This window comes from Schistocerca nitens, chromosome 3, assembly GCF_023898315.1.
Source record: "Schistocerca nitens isolate TAMUIC-IGC-003100 chromosome 3, iqSchNite1.1, whole genome shotgun sequence".
In the NCBI taxonomy this organism is placed as follows: domain Eukaryota; kingdom Metazoa; phylum Arthropoda; class Insecta; order Orthoptera; family Acrididae; genus Schistocerca; species Schistocerca nitens.
In genome coordinates this window covers 967,885,157-967,906,730 of record NC_064616.1, presented here as the reverse complement: position 1 = coordinate 967,906,730, position 21,574 = coordinate 967,885,157, and positions in this window count along the sequence as shown.

Genomic DNA, 21,574 nt, shown 5'->3' with positions numbered 1-21,574 from the left:
CGTGTTAACGTAAATGTGGTTGAGTACAAATGACAGATGAATTGCAATACGACGGCTGTTTTTTGAGTTGCACATTAGAAAATCCGTACTGTTCAATGTGCATGACTGCACAAGTTCGGCACTCAACGATTTTGGCACTGTTAGTCAGGAAATCCCACCCACCACGGCAAGGTCATACCACATCGAATGGGAAAAATCGATTTCTAACTGTTCTGAAGAAAAAAACCAAATGAAAGTGGGATGACTTCGTTTCTTAATTGTCCTGAAACTAAAAACAGCATAAAAAGAAAAATGACATCGGTTTCTAACTGTCGTGAGACTGATGCAAGACTTTTAAGTATGCTGTCCACCGCTTCCTGCCGAGAAACAGTATGTTCCACAACTGATCGACGTTTCCCGGGGCTTACGTTCAGAATTCGTTCTGCAATGCGTGCCTCCAGTTTAGCTACGTTGTAACTGGAACACTGAACACAACATCTTTCAGATAACCCCACAGTCAGAAGTCACACGAAATAACACCACGTGATCTGGACGGATAGGCTGTGTGAAAATGACTAGACGGCCGGTGTGGCCGTGCGGTTCTAGGCGCTTCAGGCTGTAAGCGCGTGACCGCTACGGTCGTAGGTTCGAATCCTGCTCGGGCATGGACGTGTGTGATGTCCTTAGGTTAGTTAGGTTTAAATAGTTCTAAGTTCTAGGGGACTGATGACCACAGATGTTAAGTCCCATACTGCTCAGAGTCATTTGAACCATTTTTTTGAAAATGACTGCAGATAATTCTGTTGTTCTTGTTGTGGTCTTCAGTCCAGAGACTGGTTTGATGCAGCTCGACATGCTGCACTATCCTGTGCAAGGTTCTTCATCTACCTGTACCTACTGCAGTCTACATCCTTCTGAATCTGCTTACTGTAGTCATCTCTTGGTCTCCCTCTGCGATTTTTGCCCTCCACGCTGCCCTCCAATACTAAATTGGTGATCCATTGATGGCTCAGAATATGCCATACCAACCGATCCCTTCTTCTACTCAAGTTGTGCCACATATTTCTCTTCTCTCCAATTCTGTTCACTACCTCCTCATTAGTTATGTGATCTACCCATCCAATCTTCAGCATTCTTCTATAGCACCACATTTCGAAAACTTCTATTCTGTTCTTGTGTAAACTACTTATCGTCCATGTTTCACTTCCGTACATGGCTACACTCCACACAAAACTTTCAGAAACGACTTACTGACACTTAAATCTATACTGGATATTAACAAATTTCTCTTCTTCAGAAACGCTTTCCTTGCCGTTGATAGTCTACATTTTATATCCTCTCTACTTCGACCATCATCAGATATTTGGTTCCCAAATAGCAAAACTCCTTTACTACTTTACGAGTCTCATTTCCTAATCTAATTCCCTCAGCATCACCCAACTTAAAACGACTACATTCCATTATCCTCGTTTTGCTTTTGTTGACGTTCGTCTTATATCCTCCTTTCAAGACCATGTCCATTCCGCTCAGCTGCTCTTCCAGGTCCTTTGCTGTCTCTGACAGAATTACAATGTCATCGGCGAACGTCAACGTCTTTATTTCTTCCCCATGTATTTCAATTCCTTCACCAATTTTTTTTCCTTTACTGCTTGCTCAATATACAGATTGAATAACATCGGGGAGAGGCTACAACGCTGTCTCACTACCTTCCCAACCACTGCTTCCCTTTCATGCCCCTCGACTCTTATAACTGCCACCTGGTTTCTGTACAAATTGTAAATAGCCTTTCGCTCCCTGTTTCTTATCCCTGCCACCTTCAGAATTTGAAAGAGAGTATTCCAGTCATCATTGTCAATAGCTTTCTCTAAGTCTACAAATGCTAGAAATGTAGGTTTGCCTTTCCTTAATTTATTTTCTAAGATAAGTCGTAGGGTCAGTATTGCCTCACGTGTTCCAACATTTCTACGGAATCGTAACTGATCTTCCCCGAGGTCGGCTTCTACCAGTTTTTCCATTCGTCTGTAAAGAATTCGTGTTAGTATTTTGCAGCAGTGGCTTTTTAAACTGATAGTTCGATAATTTTCACACCTGTACACACCTGATTTCTTTATTTCGCCTGTCTTATACATCTTGCTCACCAATTGGTAGAGTTTTGTTAGGCCTGGTTCTCCCAAGGCTGTCAGTAGTACTAATGGAATGTTGTCTACTCCCTGGGCCTTTTTTCGACTTAGGTCTTTCAGTGCTCTGTCAAACTATTCATGCAGTATCATATCTCCCATTTCATCTTCATCTACATTCTCTTCCATTTCTATAATATTGTCCTCAAGAACATCACCCTTGTATAGACCCTCTATATACTTCTTCCACCTTTCTGCTTTCCCTTCTTTGCTTAGAACTGGGTTTGCATATGAGCTCTTGATAATCATGCAAATCGTTCTCTTTTCTGCAAAGGTCTCTTTAATTTTCCTTCAGGCAGTATCTATCTTACCCCTAGTGAGATAAGCCTCTACATCCTTACATTTGTCCTCCAGCCATCCCTGCTTAGCCATTTTGCAGTTCCCGTTGATCTCGTTTTTGAGAATTTTGTATTCCTTTTTGCCTGCTTCATTCACGGCATTTTTGTATTTTCTCCTTTGATCAATTAAATTTAATATCTCTTCTGTTACCCAAGGATTTCTACTAGTCCTCGTCTTTTTACCTTCTTGATCCTCTGCTACTTTCACAATTTCGTCTCTCAAAGCTATCCATTCTTCTTCTACTGTATTTCTTTCTCCCATTCTTGTGAATCGTTTCCTAATGCTCTCCCTGAAGCTCTCTACAACCGCTGGTTCTTTCAGTTTATCCAATTCCAATCACATCAAATTCCCACCTTTTTGCACTTTCTTCAGTTTCAACTACAGTTCATAACCAGTAGATTGTGGCCAGAGTACACATCTGCCCCTAGAAAAGTCTTACAATTTAAAACCTGGTTCCTGAATCTCTGTCTTACCATTATACGTATAATCTATCTGAAACCTGTCAGTACCTCCAGGCTTCTTCCATGTATACAACCTTCTTTTATGATTCATGAACCAAGTGTTAGCTATGATTAAGTTGTGCTCTGTGCAAAATTCTACCAGGCGGCTTCCTATTTCATTTCTTCCCCCCCAATCCATGTTCACCTACTACGTTTCCGTCTCTCCCTTTTCCTACTATTGAATTCCAGTCACCCATGACTATTAAATTTTCGCCTCCCTTCACTATCTGAATAATTTCTTTTTCTCATCATACATTTCATCAATATCTTCGTCATCTCCGGAGCTAGTTGGCTTACAAACTTGTACTACTGTGGTAGGCGTGGGGCTTAGTGTCTATCTTGGCCACAATAATGCGTTCACTATGCTGTTTGTAGTAGCTTAGCCGCATTCCTGTTTTCCTATTCATTATTAAACCTACTCCTGCATTACCCCTATTTGATTTTGTATTTATAACCCTGTATTCACCTGACCAGAAGTCTTGTTTCTCCTGCCACCGAACTTCACTAAGTCCCACTATATTTAACTTTAACCTATCCATTTCCCTTTTTAAATTTTCTAACCTACTTGCCCGATTAAGGGATCTGACATTCCACGCTCCGATCAGTAGAACGTCAGTTTTCTTTCTCCTGATAATAATGTACTCCTGAGTAGTCCCCGCCCGGAGATCCGAATGGGGGACTATTTTACCTCTGGAATATTTTACCCAAGAGGATGCCATCATCATTTAACTATACAGTAAAGCTCCATGCCCTCGGGAAAAATTACGGCCGTAGTTTCCCCTTCCTTTCAGCCGTTCGCAGTGCCAGCACAGTAAGGCCGTTTTGATTAGTGTTACAAGACAAGATCAATCATCCAGACTGTTGCCCCTGCAACTACTGAAAAGGCTGCTGCCCTTCTTCAGGAACCACACGTTTGTCTGGCCTCTCAACAGATACCCCTCCGTTGTGGTTGCACCTACGGTACGGCTATATGTATCGCTGAGGTACGCAAGCCTCCCCACCAGCGGCAAAGTCCGTGGTTCTTGAGGGGGGGAGGGGGGTTCAGAAATGCATCTGAAACAGCCACGTTACTGGCTGTGCTGTGCTGTGCGGAGGAGCACCATCTCTATAAGTCAAAGGCAATGTCCAGACTGATTGACTCACTCATCATCGTTCAGCGCAAACCGCTAATGACAGAAACTTGAAATTTGGAGATGTGAATCTTATATTATAGGCGCCGTTTAAGAAGGGATTTTTCTAAATTCGTAACCTCAGGGGGTGAAATAGGAGCTGAAAGATTTTTTTAAAAAAATTTCGATATTAAGGCAATTTTGAAGTTAGACCTACGAAAATCTGTATTTGGTTTCTCGGTCAGAAACAAAGAAATACTTCTTTCAGCATCTGTGAAAATTGAACTCTTTGAAAATACGTCATTATTCAAGAAAATTATTTTTAAAGCGATATCTATTATCTACGAACAATGGTATTTGACTATTCCATTACAAATAAAAACATACGTGTTTCAGTGGTTTTGGAAAGTGAAGCCTTAAGGGAGTGAAATAGGGGATGAGACTTTTTTTATGAAAATATTTTACTATGAAAGCATTTGTAATGCTAAATGTACGTAAGTTTAAATTTGGCTTATCAGTTAGAAATAAAGAAAGTACGTATTTCTCTGAAACTTCCTGGTAGATTAAAACTGTGTTCCGGACCGAGACTCGAACTCGGGACCTCTGACTTTCACAGGCAAGTGCTCTACCAACTGAGCTCCCCAAGCACAACTCACGACACCTCCTCACAGCTTCAGTTCTGCCAGTACCTCGTCTTCTACATTCCAAACTTCACATAAGCTCTCCTGCGAAACTTAAAGAACTAGCACTCCTGGAAGAAAGGATATTGCCGAGACTTAGCTTAGCCACAGCCTGGGGGATGTTTCAAGAATGAGATTTTCACTCTGCAGCGGGGTGTGCGCTGATCTGAAACTTCCTGGCAGATTAAAATTGTGTGCCAGACCGAGACTCGAACTCGGGACCATTCTTGGAGGAGTGCTAGTTCTGCACGGTTCGCAGGAGAGCTTCTGTGAGGTTTGGAAGGTAGGAGACGAGGTACTGGCGGAAGTAAAGCTGTGAGGACGGGTCGTGAGTTGTGCTTAGGTAGCTCATTTGGAGCCGGCACGGTAGCTCAGCGTATTCGGTCGGAGTGTTAGCTGCTCTCTGTAATAAAAAAAAAAATGAGTCCACGGCTCAACACTGACTTTGAACGGGTGCATGTGACATCCGCACCGAACAAATGCAACAAACTCAATTGAACAAAATGAGAACAATTTTAAAAAAAAAGTTGGTAGAGCACTTGCCCGCGAAAGGCAAAGGTCCCGAGTTGGACTCTCGGTCCGGCACACAGTTTTAATCTTCCAAGAAGTTTCATACGTGTTCCTCTGATTCTGGAAATTCAACCCCTTTGGGGGTAAAACGAAGGATGAAAGTGTTTGTGGAAATATTCCACTGTGCAAGCATTTCTGAACCTAAATCTATGAAAGTTTGTATTTGGCTTCACTGTTAGAAACAAGACATATGCATGTCACTGTTTTTAGAAATTAATCCCTAAGGGGGTGAAATGGGGGTGAAACTTTTTATGAAAATATTTCATTGCGAAAACAATTTTAAAGTTAAATCTTTGAAGGCTGGTGTTCGGCTCCTCGGTTAGAGATCAAAAAAATACGTGTTTCATTGTTTTCAGAAATTCAATCCCTACGGAGGTGAAATTGTCTCAGACTGATTCTCTAACTCATCATCGCCCAGCGCAAACCGTTAAGAACAGAAACTTGAAGTTTGGAGGTGGTACATATCTTATACCGTAGGCATCATTTAAGAAGGGATCGTTCGAAATTTCACTCCTAAAGGGGTGAAATAGGGGAACGAAGGTTTTCTGAAAGTAAATCGCTACTAAGGGAATTATAAAGCTAGAAGTACAAAAACTGGTATTTGGTTTCTCAGTCAGGAAATGAAAAATACTTTCAGCGTTCTTGGAAATTCGTCCACTAAGAGTGTCAAATAACGGGTGTAAGTTTATTTGAAAATAGGTAATTACTAAAGAACTACTAAAAGATTTTAAGGCTAAATCTATGACAACTGATATTTGACTTCCCGGTTAGAAATGGAAGAGCTACGTGTTTCACTGTTTCTGGAAGCTTCATCCTTAAGGGAATACAATAGGGGATGAAAGTTTTGAAGAAAATATTTCGTTACATTGCAAAAAATTTTAATTCTAAATTTATGAAACTTGGTATTTCACTTCTCGGTTCGATACAATGAACTATTTGTTAGAGGGTGAACATTGCTATGGGTATAGCTCTGCAAGAACGCAAAAGGCATAATTAGCAAAAACTTAGGACTCCAGCTACTAGAATTGCTTTTTGGGTAGCAGTACATATTGAAAAGACTTATATGGCCTTAGTTAGCGTGAAAAGCTTAAAAGTACTGCAATTTGTGAACAACATGAAAATTCCATTAAATAAAAACGAAAATCTCTGCAGGTCACACAGTGTACACAAGAGAAGCAGAGGGCGCTAAGCTAGTCTATCATAAAAAATGATCCTACCCACACATCCACCCTGCTGAAGGGATAAAATGACATTAGTGCGCAAAATAGTTTAATATCGTTTACCAGTGATGGTGCAGGTAACATGTCGCGCAGGAGTCATCTCCTCGATAAAATTCGGCCTTACGATAAATGATGCTGTCAACCCGCACCACTAGAGTCACCTTTGAAGAATTAAGTGGTACCTGTTGATGTACATGCAGGCTTTCCGTTGTTCATATTCTGCGTATTGACGTGTCCATGGAACGTAAAAGGGCTTAGTCTCTCCGCAGAATGTACCATTGCCACTCATTGTCCACTTCCCTGTGAGCAAGACATTACAGGGCGAACGTTTATCTTGCTGTCATGTCAGAAGAAAGCAACTCCTGAACATGGGTGATTTTGTATGGATAGCGATGCTGGATGTATAGTAGATTTTGTGCACTGTGCTCGCAGACGTCTTTCGCGCACTGCTTGTTCGTACATCAGCGTTAGACCCACCCTGTAGCGCTGTGGCCGCATCTTCAACACATGTCGCACTCAAAAGAACCTGTCTTTCCTAATTTTGTAATAATTTTCTGTAGATACTGAGCAGACATCGGACAAATTGCTCTTTCCATACCCGTGAGTGTCCGGAACTTCTACAGAGCTGCTGGCCCACTGTCGCCGTTCTTGTAAAAAGCTTACCAGCACTGTGCGATTGTTCATGGAGATTGTCACGCTGAGCGTCTCACTGAGCAACAACCGGCGACGCGCGTCTGTTGGTGTGCATATTCTGACGCTTAAAACGCCATCTATGGTCAGATTTTCATTAACTATTTTGTTCCATAAAGCTTCCCCATGCGCCAATATCATACTGCACAAATTTTACGTCATTCTCAGCAGTGGTTCTCTTTCTACAACATACTGAAACTGGAACATCAATTGAGAACACCCTGTATTCTGAAAATGCCTAGTGAATAATTTAACAAGACATTAAATTTTGCAAATTTTTAGCTAATTTACAAATAAATTTTGGAATATGTAGGAAAAAATGCAAGTTGTTTTACCTTTGTAACAAGCTGAAGACATCGATAGTAACAGATATAGAACTTATTTTCTCACTGGTACAGCCCTTTCGCGAGTTACTGCCATAAAAACCATAAAGTGGCTGGATGTAGATGTAAGAGGGCGTGTGGTTTCTACTCTTGTTGACAGTTTTGCCGCACAGCCAGGTAGCTACTCTTATTGCCAGAGGTTTCTCTTAAAGGCACTATCACAAATCTGACTATTTTTACACTTAATTGAGTAATGTAAGATACGCGTTATTGATTGTACTGTTCCTGAGAAATACGCACATTAATGCAATTCACATGTTCATTGCGTTGCTTACCGTATAGCGAAAATCCGTTGTTAACGTGTCGTACATTTTATTATTACCGAAAAAAGTAAGTCCTTCATTACATGACATTAAAAAGTGGGCAAACGCTTTGCTGCATGCACATTGACTTTCATGCAAAATGTTATTAGAACTGACTAGCATTTTATGATACCTTTCTGACACGCTCTCCATGATTTCGGAATCTAGGATAACGGTGCCGTGTCATGGCGCGCCAAACACGATTTCCAACTCAGAGTACCTTAAACGACCAATTAGTATTCCATCTGGTAGAAAAAATGCGCCCTCTACGGACCCCCGCCCTGAATTTCTGGCTGTTATCTTACACGCTAATCACAACTGTGATAATACAAGACACATCAAATAGCGTGCATATGTCATTTGAATCAGATAAAACAGCTTAATTCACGCTTTGCAGTATCCAAGCGTAGCTGTGGGGCTAAAAATGAATCTTCGTAATTATGTTCCACTGTGACCAAACATGCTGTTACATTCTCTTTTTATAAGACTTTGGAGCTGATTAGTGAATTCATAATGAGTTCTGTTACGGAATAAACAGCCGTATTGCAGGTGTCATCAACACCTCTTTGCCTGTTATGGCGGCCCATCACCTGTTCTCTCACATTTTACTGTTGTATCTCGAAAGCAATAAAGTAAGTATGCGTAACAATAACAAACGTTATCACAAACAAGAGAATTTAGTATAAAAACTTTTTTTTCAGCGTGGGAAACTGAATGATGATTTAAATATCATCTCGGTGCATAGGTGAGAAAGTATTTCGGATAACATTACCACTAGTTAAAATTTAAAAGCACTTCAACAGGATGCTGGCGTATCGATTATGTCTGTCTGCAACACAAAATGAGTGCTATTCTCCTGAGATGTATGAGCGAAATGGTACGAAGGACTGCACATTTCTTCGGCAGTTATAGCTACGGTTACGTAATTATCGCGTTAATAATTTATGTTTACAAAATTCTCCCGCTACATCACGTTATATGTTGTATATCGTATTGTAACAATCTGGCAAATAACACGGTTCAAAGGACAGTTTTCGAACGAGATTTGGCACACCAGAAAATGTTAGTTCTGTTGTAATGGCTTTATGTATATTTTAAAAAACCGCTTTTACGCCTGTTTAACAATAATCTGAGCAGTGCAAACGATCACAAATATGAAACCTGCTGGCAGATTAAAACTGTGTGGCGGACTAACATTGGAACCAGCTCTATAGGTAGAGCACTTGTGCGCGAAAGACAAAGGTCCCAGGTTTGAGACCCGGTCCGACACAGTTTTAAATCTGCTATGAAGTTTCAGATCGGGATGTACATTGCTGCAGAGTGAAAATTCATTCTGAAACGCCAAATACAGTTAAACGTGAATACTAAGTTGAAAAAATCATACGTAATTATCATTTAATTAATATGCACATTTAAATATGTAATTGCTTATTTTACTGTTAGTTTATGATTATCTGCTGACTTAATAGGAGCACATAAATTGTTCACTTTATTACCTTACGTAATTTGGTACCATTTTGATGTCTAAGATATGAAATTAAATTAAACAACAAATTAGTTTCGTCCCACTATGCAAATATAAGTTAATTATTTTTAAAGTGCTACAGTTATTATAGCTGATAAACTATTCTAGCTATTTACACGTGTGCCGTGATTTAGCTGCACATGGCAAGTTGGCAGTTGACGCCAGGTTTGGTGACGTTTTCGTATCTGAAATAGTCGCCTAAAGTGCCACACTTCAAATGATTATAATCGCGGCGGATGAAGTCGCGCCGACGAAACTGGGTGCCGCACTAGTGACAAAAATCGGTCGCTCCTACAGTTGTGTTGCAACCAGCCACCAGACACACCATGCATGATGACCTGTCATTCAAAACTGAAATATTTAGCTGCAGTAGCATTATATGTATCTTGACGTCGCAGAAGGCGTAACCGCTAACGAAAATGATGGATTCATCCAATTAGTATGAATCGTCCAAGTGAAGGAAAGTTTGTGTTGTTACACAAGAAACTTAGCAGTTATCCGGAGAAATTCTTTGATTATTACCGCATGTCTGTAGCATCTTCCGACTTACTGCTCTCGAATATAGAAACTAAATTACAAAAAAAGGATACCAAGTTATGTGACTGTGTTGGTGCGGAAGAAAAACTTGCAGTAACATTGAGGTACATTTCTTATTAAATAGATTAAGTAATTTATGAACATGAACACACACTTAACATAATGTTAACATAAACTAGGTTACAATGAAAGAGTTTATATTACAATTTCATGCCAGCTGCCTAATCACTTGTAATATTCTTCACATGACAAGATCGAATCTTCATCCGGCAGTCCAGTAACTGGTAAAAAATAAGTTACTGGACTCTCAGGTGTAGGGTTTTGTGTGCTTGTCGATGTCGCCGTACCTGACGGCGCAGTATTTACGAAGGAGTCAGTAGTAGTGCTGCTCTCTACAGTCTTTCGGCTGTAAGATTTTGTTAATTGTAATGTTTCTATTTGAAAGTCTAGTTTATCGTCGGTAGTCATTTCCTTTAAGTAATGCAAAAGAGACGTCAAAAACAACTCATCAGGATCCTCTTGTGGTACACCACAAATTAAACTATGTGTAAACTGGAAATTTGTGCCGGCCGCGGTGGACTAGCGGTTCTGGCGCTGCAGTCCGGAACCGCGGGACTGCTAAGGTCGCAGGTTCGAATCCTGCCTCGGGCATGGGTGTGTGTGATGTCCTTAGGTTAGTTAGGTTTAAGTAGTTCTAAGTTCTAGGGGACTTATGACCTAAGATGTTGAGTCCCATAGTGCTCAGAGCCATTTGAACCATTTTTGGAAATTTGTGGTAAGATCTTATGGGACCAAACAACTAAGGTCATCGGTCCCTAAGCTTACGCACTGCTTAATCTAACCTAAGACTAGCTTACGCTAAGGACAACACACAAACTCATGCCCGAGGGAGCATTCAAACCTCCGACGGGTGGAGCCGCCTGGACCTGAACTGTGTGTCAAAGCTCTTATCATCTCTCTTTCAAATGGGTCTTGAAGTTTCCTTTCATTTGCTTTAGCAGTGGAAGGCTTAGCAGAAGTGTTAGGTGGCGGTGCGCTGCCTGCATGGTGCTTTTCCTCTTCATCATCTTCAAGAATAGAGGAATCATTCATATCTCCCGAGGCCCTGAAATTAAAATAAACATTTTGGAAAAATCCACATGCCACTTTGTACTGTGCAAATGTGTATGAGTCAGTATCTCCATAACTGTTTTTTTTTACCTTAGGTAATATTGGATTAAGATATTACTAAAAAAATTGTACAAATTCAGCGTATTTATTTTTCTGACTTTTTAAAATATTGAAACTAGTCTGAAAATACCTCTAAAAACCTTATATTAAATCATGCAAAGTTTCAACACAATTAATTAAATTGTTTTGAAGCAACAGGTTTGTATGCATGGCAAACTATTAGAGAAAGAAGGAAAAATAAAAATTAAATTACTGTTTTGGTAGTTGTCTAGGCGAAAGTTACGCCAATTGTCATTCATGAAACTTTGCATGCACCTCTATACAAGTTTGTACGTATATCATCTTACCTATTGCATTTTGTGCATCCAGTGAAAACGAGTTCCACTTCTCAGCCCGAAGAACATCTGCACACACCTTCTTACATGCTTCTGTCTTCAGCACAGGATCTTTATAATCTTGCAATTTTATATTGTAGACACAGGGATATTTCTCCACTTCAATTACTATCAGTTCACTGTCCAAAAGATTCATTGGAACGACATTTACAGAGTTTTCCGACGTTGCCATACTTAGACGAAACAGAACTAAGTGCAGTATCCTTGTGGCTGCTGCGCAACTGGCGATAATAACAGTCCAGTGTGGTAGGGATACCGACGATTATTTCCCCGCCAAAAACAGGCCCGGGCCCATTCGACAGCGACAGTCTCTCGCGGAAACTTAACGGAGCAACAATTACAGCCCACTGTGGCACCTACCGTTTGCAACATGGAGTTCCATTTCCGGCGCGACAACAATCGTTGACCTAAAAGCGGAGAGAATCGCCTAGTGTGGTATTAGCCTGAGGAGACGAACCGCCATCAGGAAGCTCACAACCGATCTTGGCTGCTGGCAAGCAGCTGTAGTAGCAGTACCGTTTTATAGAGAACGGGGTGGCCACTGTTACCGTGGAGATGATTATGGGAGGGAGCCAGTGGCAGTCTGTTGAGCGCCAACGGGGAAGAACAACAAGGAAGCAACAGAGACATGCGGAGCTGCAAGTTTGCTTGGATAGCAGTAGGGCGACCTGGAAGATTTCGGGTCTGAGCTAGCGCCTAGCGGCTACTTGTTACCTACTTTGCAGACGTTGCCTTCTATATCGGGTGAGCAGATGGTACCTGGCGATACACAGCCATCTACCACACAAGTTTGTGCTCTGGAGCGGCGGTGCGCAGTAAGTGTGCTGGGGGTGCTCCGTAAAAACATCAGTTGTGCGCTCGCTTGTGATCCGGTTGTGGTTCACCTTATAAGCTGAGCTAGCTGTCACACGGTTCAGTGCTTTCCTGTTTACTATTGTCCTGACGGCGTGACATTGCAAAAACTAGTTAAGTTTGTTTGAATTACGTTTTAGTTGTGGAACATTCTATATGAATTAGAACCTCACGGTCTGTTCTGATATTATTGTCTAGGTATGTTTAACATTTAACTTCACGTATGTCTAATGTGTTGACACAGTGTTCTGAATTTGCTAAACCTGCCTATCTCGTCCATGTTCCAGTATCGTGTAATCTATTTTCTGTGTTCTTTAGATCGTCTATTTCTTGCTACCTTCACCTGATTGACAGAATTGTTCCAGGTTTTGTGTGTCCTTCATAAAAAAAAAAAAAATGGTTCAAATGGCTCTGAGCACTATGGGACTCAACTGCTGTGGTCATAAGTCCCCTAGAACTTAGAACTACTTAAACCTAACTAACCTAAGGACAGCACACAACACCCAGCCATCACGAGGCAGAGAAAATCCCTGACCCCGCCGGGAATCGAACCCGGGAACCCGGGCGTGGGAAGCGAGAACGCTACCGCACGACCACGAGATGCGGGCTGTCCTTCATCAATTCTTATTTGTATCTTATTTAGTAATAGTGTATTGAGTGCCGGTTAATCGTATTTTATCCGTCCTTTCCAGCCTGTACAGTTAGTTAGTAGTAGACTTTTTGGTGTACCTTGAGATTTCCTCTTATTGTAAGCAACATTTATTTTAAGTATCTAGAATTTTGTTAAAATACACTTAATGAAGTATTAGTATTTCTAAGGAAGTCTCATGTAGGAAACGGCACAGAAGAGTTATTCTGATGTTTCTTCGAGACGGGCGTTTTTCTTTGAAAAGAACGTGCTGCGGTAGTTGTGGCATCACCAGATTTGCCTTGGTAACGCTGAGGCAGAACAGATACAAGGTGGACACATAAACATGTACATGGTTTCATGGCTAAAGGACTCATTTCACTATCTGAATATTAGAACACAAATAATTAGTCAGGAAAATTTACCTAGGGACATATGAATAGTAAGTTTGGATGTGGTCAGGATTGTATGTCGCTCAGACTCTTAAGATTGAAACTACTCTCAGAAATCGTTAATTATAAATTTACTTAATTATGGAGGATAATCAAAGGCGCAGTAACAACAAAATGACTAATTGTGGTCCAGTTTACGCAGTTTTAGACTGCTGGCATAGCCAGTTTTTTCGTTCATGCGCCTTTATTTGCATTACAGTCATTGTTTGAACAGCATGTTTGCAGAGGTACTGTATACACTTAAATCATTGTAAAATGTCAGTATCTGAATACGTTATTCTACACCTATTTTAAACCTGTTATACGCTGTTGCTTATTTGTTTAGTGATGTTTAAGCTGTGTGCCATATTACAATTACTATCATCACTTGATTGAGCACTAAGATGTTACTGCAGGAAACACTGAACTAAAGTTGAGCATGAAAAGATTTCTGACTTAATTGACATACAAATACCACAAATAAAATTAAATAATATTACAATTACATTGTTTATATTCTCATTTATGGAAATGTATCAGATTTATTTTGTAGTGATAATGTTTCAAATACCTTTCTAATATGACAGGAATATGATGGGGACCCATAAACTGATACTGTCTCACTAGTCAAACTCTTTGATTCTTTCATAAGCAAAGCTCAATTCAACCAAAATTAATGTTTAACCCCAATTGGAATAATTTATGTTTTCGTCATTTAAAGCAAATTACTCAACACTGAGCTCGATTAACCTAAATTAATTGCTCATGATAGTAATCAAGGCTGAATTACGTTTCAAATAAGTTTAATTTATATGCGCCTTTCATCACCTGTGAAGCAAGTATTTTAAACAGTAAAATATACACTCTCTGGCACAGAATTTTAGCAAATTTGATACACAGAAACAAATCGCTATTTAGTTATAAACAGGGTACTCGATTTTCTTCGCACTTAGGAGGAGACCTGCATTGGTTCATGATTGGGATAATGTTACGGTTCAAAACACAGGTTTACAGTACTTGGATTATTATTGGAAACACTCGCACAAATTATCTGGTTCGTGCTATAATACGTATGTGTGTGCCTGAAGTTGGGGGAGCAGGGGCGAAATAGTGGTGATAAAGGGCTCTTGATGTTGAATGCTCTTTATAATTTCTTCTTGGCTACGGATTTATATCGTATTTGAGCCATTCCTCATTGCCAACAGCACCATGCAACAGCCAAATCCACATCCGAGGCAAATTTCCATGCAAAACGGCTTCCAAATGCCTCCCTTGGCACCCTCGATGTTTACCGTGCAACGGCTAGCCACTGCCTGCTTACCGTTCCTACCAAGGAACCGCACAGATCGACCGCTACAACCACGTTTTACCTCGTGCCAAGACACTTCCGTTGCGGAAGGACTTCCCTACAGCTTTTATATTTCACAATACGAGTTCCCTAAGCATTATCCAGCTTCCAATATATAAATTTTTCTTTATGAACATACATACATTATAAAATTTCATTATTTTAAACATCATTTAACTTTTACCATACATACATTACAAACTTTAAATTTCCTGTCACATATCAATGACCTTCACTAACAAAGAACCAACACTTCGTAATTATAGATACACATTTATATAGTATAAATCTACTTCCAATCGATATAGGTGTTACAAATTATGTCATACGGTGTGTGAGGTGGCTTATTGGTTCATGTAGTGCGCTCCCATTAGAGAGGAACAGCGTTCCAATACGCGTGAAAGGGGCTACACTGTATCCTCTTGCGTGTCGCTACGCAAACGTAACAACTAGTCGGCATTTTGTCAACGCTAGTCATGTAAACTCGGTGCTCTCCAAGCAGAAATTTTCTGAGGTATCGATGTATCGCCTTTCCGATGGGTTGTCCAAGTGATATCGATGGTGACGATATATTAGAGGCAACAAATGGACATATGGATATCTTTGACTTACAGTATTTTCGACATATCAAAATATTACTGTCATTTTTAAAAAGTAGTTACTTGTGAGAGAGTAATTGCTTACAATTTGATTGCTGCACTAATGTCTGCCATTTTACTCCATAAACAAATTTGATCAAGAAATTTATTTCTTTTTTATAGTTACAGATTTTAACATATCATTGCTTTTAAAACAAAAAAGCTTAAAAGTTTGTGACTACGCTAAGCTCATTTCATGACAAATAAATAAGAGAGAAACACTATTTCTCAACTACAAATAATATACAGAAATAATCAACATTAACAATGTTGAAGCTGTTTCTAGAATTGTTACCGAAGAGCGTCAGGCCTGGTTACATAGTAGTTCAAAAAGAATTGTAGATTAGATTCAGTTTTAGTTCCATAGATTCAAAAAAATTAGATGATTCTCGTGGGTTTGGAACAACTCAGAAGGCATAACATAAAAAAAGATAAGACATTTGTATATAATACTCACTATCCTGATCATTTATGAGAAGAGTGTCAAAATAGGGGAATACATTACAGTAAATTGCAACTGCTAATATTTACGGAATTAATACACTGTCAGAATAAAACATAGTGACGCACTTTTAATAAATTTATCATACACAAAATACCAAATCTTGACTGCTGTGACCAAGTGATATCAAAACTGAAATCTAACATACATTTTTACTTAAGTTGGTTTAAAAATCCCTGTTCAGATATTCATCTATAGAGCAGAAAGAACCGCCTATCAAAAAGTATTTCAAACTCTGTTTAAACCGTGTTTCATCTGAAACCAAATTTTTAGTGGTTGGTGGCAATTTATTGAAAATGTGTGTTCCTGAATATTGGACCCCTTTTTGAGCCAAGGTAAGTGATTTTAGGTCTTTATGTAGATTGTTCTTATTCCTAGTATTAATATTATGTACTGAGCTATGATTGCAAACAGAGATATATTACATGCAACAAATTTTATTAAGGAATAAATATATTTAGAAGCAGTAGTTAGAATACAAAGTTCCTTGAACAGGTTTCTATATGATGTTCGTGAATTTACACCAAAAGATTCTTATTACACGCTTTTGCACACTAAGAACTTTTGCTCAATTAGATGAGTTGCCCCAGAATATGATGCCGTATGACATAATAGAATGAAAGTAAGGAAGTATGTAAGTTTTTTATACTTATATCTACTACGTCTGACATCATTCTCACTGGTAATTCAGACTTGTTTAGGCCTTTAAGCAGTTCTGTGGTGCGCCCTTTCCAAAGTGCGTGATTATAAACACGAAATGGTCACGGGATCGGAACCCAGTTGGAACACGTCTTTTTTCAGTCTGTCTTTGGTTCAGTCTTCAACTCTCAAAGATATGTAGATCAGCCAGAGACGACACGTGGTTCAGATTCCAGTGTTAATAGTAGATCCACTTCCTGCAGTAGGATTACTGGGATGGGTTGCGGACACGCAAATCGCTGAAGTCGCGCCCAGTTGAATGATCAATTAATCGGGCAGGTATGTTAGAAAATTTCAAAAGGAAAATGGAAAGTCTGAGTAGTGAAGTACGGTGCCAGTATGAACAGACATTCTGGTCAAGCGAGTAAGACATTTCGTTGGCCAGATGCGGACTCTGACCATAATTTATTGGTTAAAAAAATGGTTCAAATGGCTCTGAGCACTATGGGACTCAACATCTTAGGTCATAAGTCCCCTAGAACTTAGAACTACTTAAACCTAACTAACCTAAGGACATCACACACACCCATGCCCGAGCCAGGATTCGAACCTGCGACCGTAGCAGTCCCGCGGTTCCGGACTGCAGCGCCAGAACCGCTAGACCACCGCGGCCGGCAATTTATTGGTTATGCACTCTAGATTATAACATAGGAGATGGCAAATCGTAGGATATTGAAGATAGTACTTGGATAAGTTGAAAGAACTAGAGATTGTTATGAGTTCGAGAGGGAGAATCAGGTGACGACTGACTGAAATGGGGAATAGGAACACATTAGAAGACAACTGTGTACCTTTGAGAGATGATATGGTGAACGCAGTATTGGATCAAACAGGTAAAATGACAAGTCCTAGTAGACATCCTAGGATATCAAAAGAGATATTGAATGCAACTGATAAAAGAAGGAAATAAAAAAACGCAGCAAATGATGAAGGCGAAAGGTAATACAAACGTTTAAAAAATGAGATTGACAGAGAATGCAAAATGGCTCAGCAGGAATAGGTAGACGACAAATGTAAAGATGCCGAAGTGTGTACAACTAGAGGAAATATAGACACTGCATATAAGAGAATTAAAGAGACGTTTGAAGAAAGAGAAAGAAGTTGCATCAAAATCAAGTGCTCAGATGGAAAACCAGTACTAAACAAAGAAGGGAAATATGAAAGGTGCCGGCCGCTGGTGGCCGAGCGGTTCTGGCGCTACAGTCTGGAACCGCGCGACCGCTACGGTGGCAGGTTCGAATCCTGCCTCGGGCATGGATGTGTGTGTTGCCCTTAGGTTAGTTAGGTTTAAGTAGTTCTAAGTCCCATAGTGCTCAGAGCCATTTTTTTAATGAAAGGTGGAAGGTATACATAGAACGGCTATACAAAGGAAACGTACTTGTAATTAAAAGTTAATAAAGAAAAGAGGACATATATGAAGAGGAGATAGGAGCTGTGATATTGCGAGAAGAATTTGACACTGCACTAAAAGACTTAAGTTGAAAAGGATAACCCCATACACTCCTGGAAATTGAAATAAGAACACCGTGAATTCATTGTCCCAGGAAGGAGAAACTTTATTGACACATTCCTGGGGTCAGATAAATCACATGATCACACTGCCAGAACCACAGGCACATAGACACAGGCAACAGAGCATGCACAATGTCGGCACTAGTACAGTGTATATCCACCTTTCGCAGCAATGCAGGCTGCTATTCTCCCATGGGGACGATCGTAGAGATGCTGGATGTAGTCCTGTGGAACGGCTTGCCATGCCATTTCCACCTGGCGCCTCAGTTGGACCAGCGTTCGTGCTGGACGTGCAGACCGCGTGAGACGACGCTTCATCCAGTCCCAAACATGCTCAATGGGGGACAGATCCGGAGATCTTGCTGGCCAGGGTAGTTGACTTACACCTTCTAGAGCACGTTGGGTGGCACGGGATACATGCGGACGTGCATTGTCCTGTTGGAACAGCAAGTTCCCTTGCCGGTCTAGGAATGGTAGAACGATGGGTTCGATGACGGTTTGGATGTACCGTGCACTATTCAGTGTCCCCTCGACGATCACCAGTGGTGTACGGCCAGTGTAGGAGATCGCTCCCCACACCATGATGCCGGGTGTAGGCCCTGTGTGCCTCGGTCGTATGCAGTCCTGATTGTGGCGCTCACCTGCACGGCGCCAAACACGCATACGACCATCATTGTCACCAAGGCAGAAGCGACTCTCATCGCTGAAGACGACACGTCTCCATTCGTCCCTCCATTCACGCCTGTCGCGACACCACTGGAGGCGGGCTGCACGATGTTGGGGCGTGAGCGGAAGACGGCCTAACGGCGTGCGGGACCGTAGCCCAGCTTCATGGAGACGGTTGCGGTGCGGTCCCCTACGGCACTGCGTAGGATCCTACGGCCTTGGCGTGCATCCGTGCGTCGCTGCGGTCCGGTCCCAGGTCGACGGACACGTGCACCTTCCGCCGACCACTGGCGACAACATCGATGTACTGTGGAGACCTCACGCCCCACGTGTTGAGCAATTCGGCGGTACGTCCACCCGGCCTCCCGCATGCCCACTATACGCCCTCGCTCCAAGTCCGTCAACTGCACATACGGTTCACGTCCACACTGTCGCGGCGTGCTACCAGTGTTAAAGACTGCGATGGAGCTCCGTATGCCACGGCAAACTGGCTGACACTGACGGCGGCGGTGCACAAATGCTGCGCAGATAGCGCCATTCGACGGCCAACACCGCGGTTCCTGGTGTGTCCGCTGTGCCGTGCGTGTGATCATTGCTTGTACAGCCCTCTCGCAGTGTCCGGAGCAAGTATGGTGGGTCTGACACACCGGTGTCAATGTGTTCTTTTTTCCATTTCCAGGAGTGTATAACAAAACTCTTCGACGCGGTATGTAAGAAACATGAGACTGGCGAAATATCCCCAGATTTGAAGAAGTATGTAAATACACTCTTTGAAATGCCGAAGGTAGCAGCTGGGAGTCAAAGATTATATACAACTTGTGGAGAAATCAGACGGCAGTTACACGAGTCGAGGTGCGTGCAAGGCAAGCAGTGATTGATTAGGGAGTGAGACAAAGTTTTAGCCTATCCCCAATGTTATTCAACTTGTACACTGAGCATGACGTAAGGAAACAAAGCAAATATTGGCCAAGGAATTGAAGTTCAGGGAGAAAGTATAAGAATTTGGAGGTATGCCAGTGACATTGTAACTCCGTCAGAGAGAGCAAAGGACATGGCAGAGCAGTTGAAAAGGATCGTAAAGTGTCTTGAAAGGAGGATGAAGATCAACGAAAGCAAAGCAAGGGAAATGGAATTTAGTCGAATTAAATCAGGCGATGCCGAAGGAATTAATTTGTGAAACAGGGCACTAAAATTAGTACATAAGTTTCTCTGTTTGGTCAATAAAACAACCGATGATAGCCAAAGTAGAGAGCATGAAAAATGTAAAGTGGCAATGGCAAGAAATGCCTTCCTGAAAAGGAGATACTTACTAACATCGGCTGTAGATTTAAGTGTCACGAAGCCTTTTCTGAAAGTATTTGTATTTTAGCCTCGTATGGAAGTGAGACTTGGACAACAAGGAATTCAGGCAAGAATTATCCTTCTTTTATCGTGAAGAGAATAAAATCTTTAGAAATGTGGTACTACAGATGAATGTTGAAAATTTGATGGGTAGATCATCTGACCAAAGAGGTGGTACTGAATGCGAGGGCATGTTGCAAAGTAATGCTTCCGAATTTTTATGTGAAAACTCTTAAAACTTTTTAAATAAAGCAAACGTTATTAATGTTGTACACCTTTATTCTTCAGTCTAAATACTGAAGTCCTCTGCCGCTAAGGGAAACGATATACTGCGTGTAGCATGGTGGTGTGTAGCGTAACTATGTCGGTGCGTGAGACACAACGTGCTGAAATCGAGTTTCAAATTCGAAGAGTTCGTGCCATATGAAGCACAGGGAGACCCTGTAGAGAAATAAACGTGTAGACATAGAGAATAAAAATGTGGAATCTTTGTAATGTTCGTTTTATTTAAAAAGCGTTAACAGGTTTCACATACAAAATGTCGAGGCATTACTTACAGTATGCCCTCATAGAATTGGGGAGAAAAGAAATTTGTGCCGTAACTTGACTAAAAGAAGGGATCTGCTGGTACGACACATTTTCAGACATCAAGGAATTACCAATTTAGTACTAGAGGAAAGTATGGGAGATTAAAACTTGTAGAGAGGAATAGGGAGATGAACAGAATAAGCAGCTACAAAAGGTTGTAGGTTGCAGTAGTTATCCCGAGATGAGCTGGTTTGCACAGCGGTATGGTATAGAGGTGCAGCCAACCATTCATCGCACTGGAGGCCACGAAAACAACAACAACAACGTTACATAATGAAACATTGTGTCACTTTATGAATAAAATATAATTCTAAGTCAGTCATCAAATTTCATTTTACTCACTTCCAGCTTAAATACAAATAAGACATTATCATTTCAAGAACCTTCATTCCTTGTACGAGGCAGAGGACGGACGCGTATCAGGTGTCTGTCCTTAAACCTCCTGTCGTAATACGTCAAAAGAGCATCTATCAATCTGCTGACCAGGCTTACTTTTGAAGAACACACCAGCTCTGCCATAGGTTCCTTAAGACAATTCTCTTGTGAAACCCTCTAAATGTGATTCATTCTTGACTTATTTTAGCAACCTCCAGCTTTATATAACTTAGCACAGCACTCACACAGGCTTAGAAGGAGAAATTCTGCTGAAAATTTATGGACAACAAGAAACTATTCTGTCACTTAGAATATGAAATTCTACGTGGCATCAATTCTAGTACGAATTTTCAAGTTCCTTTTTCAAGAATTTTTCTCGCTTTTATGTTGCCGCGAATGATCACTGACGCTTTGAAAT